This window comes from Triticum urartu, chromosome 1A, assembly GCF_056163025.1.
Source record: "Triticum urartu cultivar PI428250 chromosome 1A, HENAU_Tu73, whole genome shotgun sequence".
Taxonomy (NCBI): domain Eukaryota; kingdom Viridiplantae; phylum Streptophyta; class Magnoliopsida; order Poales; family Poaceae; genus Triticum; species Triticum urartu.
The window spans coordinates 237,161,861-237,164,049 of NC_141873.1; the positions used below are offsets into that span (position 1 = coordinate 237,161,861).

At 50.0% G+C, this 2,189-nt stretch overlaps 1 long non-coding RNA gene across 1 annotated transcript; it reads left to right on the plus strand.

Annotated features, from left to right (window-relative positions):
* Nucleotides 1-204: 204 nt before the first annotated feature.
* LOC125553705 (uncharacterized) lies at nucleotides 205-1,877 on the plus strand. The gene is made up of 2 exons (XR_007304160.2): nucleotides 205-1,324; nucleotides 1,493-1,877. It is a non-coding gene; the product is annotated as an uncharacterized LOC125553705 (long non-coding RNA).
* Nucleotides 1,878-2,189: the final 312 nt, after the last annotated feature.

Consider the following 2,189-nt stretch of genomic DNA (forward strand, 5'->3'; position numbering starts at 1 on the left):
AGACCAGCATGATGTGGAGAATGCTCATTTTTTGTAGGGCATGGGAATGGTTTGTTGGAATGTTGCTTTGTTCAGCAGGATTATATGATTGAGTGATAAGGAATGCCGCTTTTTTAAATGCTACCTTGCATGTCAGTATATATCTGTATAATTATATATAGGGTTGGACTATTCTGTTACTAGTAACAGGATACCCCTCAGCCTTATAAGGGTGCGATCTGTTTTTTCAATAAAGCCCGACCCGATCCATACCCACCGAAAAAGAGAAAAGAAACTCATCCTGACCGACACCTTCCCCAGCCGCAGCGCGCCGCCGCGACCTCGTCTCTCCCCCAGAGCACCGTCGCGCCTTCCCCTCTCCCCCAGCGCGCCGCCGCGCCCTCCCCTCTCCCTCAGCGCGCCGCCTCGCCGCCCCCTCTCCCCCACCTTCTCCCTCGGTTCCAGCCCGAGCACAGCCTGGCTCCGACGGCCCCGGCCATGATTCGCCCCCACCTGGCTGGATCTACCGCCGCCGCGGCCAGCCCAAGTCCGGTTTGTGCTGCTCCTCTCCTCCTTTCCGTCACCGCCGTTCATCCGGGTTAGCTCTCCATCGACAGGCCCCGGTCGCTACTCACCTCGATAGCCTCTGGTCATGGTGTTCTCCTACCTGCGGCTGCCCTCGATCATGAGCTCGTCCACCACAATCGCTGGTAGCCGTCAAACTTGAGCTCTGACGGCAGTCCGAGCAGAACTTCAACCACCATCTTCACCTAGTGCTGGATGTTGCTCGCTCATCGAGCTCAACCACGGCCCAAACAAAAAAACACCCCGTCTCGTCATCTCCACCTCTCCTGACCAGATCCTACACCGCGCCTCCATTCCCCAGTCGCCCGTGCCCCTCACACCCCGGTCGTCGCGCGCCGCCCTCCTTCCGGCCAACACGCTCCTCCGTCCTCCCTGCCGACGCGTGCTCCACCCACGGCGCCGCACGCCTCCCTCGACCCGGCCGATGCGCGCCCCACCCCCGGTTGCCGCGCACCTCCCTCCTGCTGGTTGCCGCCTCCAGCCCGCCGTCACTGCCCCCGATGCCTCGACGCCCAGAGCCCCTTCCTCTATTCCTCAAAAATCCGTCAATTGGAAAAGTCTCAAAAACCCGTCAGTTGGAAAGCCGTTCAACGTCCGTGGCTGAGAACGTCCACGAGCTCCTCTGTTATCAGTTCCTTCGGTCGACAGTGCGTTGTGGCTCCTTGGTGAGCAAACCTTTTGTCCCTGTTGTGCAGTCATTTCCTGGAGTAAGGATGTTGTGCATACACGTGCGTCAGTGCACTATCGACTATAACAAAAGGTCAAGTGGACTCAACTTATCAATCCCAACATCTCTTGCTGATGTAATGTTCGTTCCATTTCAATTTATTGCTTGCACAACCTCTGTCAGGCTACACAACTTTTCTCAGAAGTACATCTCTTTTATGCAAGCCAACTGAGATTTGTTTAATCTGTGATATGTGCTCAGTTGATGTTCGTGCAAATGCCAAACTTGTCGCAGCTGGGTGCAACCCGCGAAGGGGCTATGCAGCAGGTGAGGAGGTGTGTGTGCGAGAGATGATACTGAACTTGTACTGCTGCTGTACTCGCGTGTGAATGATTCTTTTTTTCCTGCTCATTCTTGTACTGCCTGCCATGAAAATACCTGACGACAGAATACAGAATATTTGTGTATTCTATCATCAGTTCATAGAGAAGAAATTCTTTTTTCTCCAGTGTGTATTCTAGCCTGAGCTATGTATGTATTTTTGTTCTCTTTTCTTCAGTCCACAAGAAGAAAAAATGTCAGTTCATGAATAGAGAATGTTTGTATTAAACTTATTAATATTAGTCCGATGTGTATTCTAACGTCAGTCCATGAAAAGACACAAAATAGTTGGTATGTGTGCAGAAATATCGTTAGTTCAAGTTTTAAAATTCTGTAAGTTTAGATATATCACCTAAATAAGTAATGATTTGCAGCGAGTTTCTTCAGTGTCAATTCTGATTCAAGTGCCCTGTTCTCCCTAGCCCACATGGTGCTTGTGTTAAATATTATGGACATGTGCAGTACAAAAATTTATAATGGTGCAGTACACGTATTTACAACTTTTATATATTTACAAAACGGAAATTATCATTCCCTAAAACCTACAAAAAACATCAATTTATATTGATACTTGTTC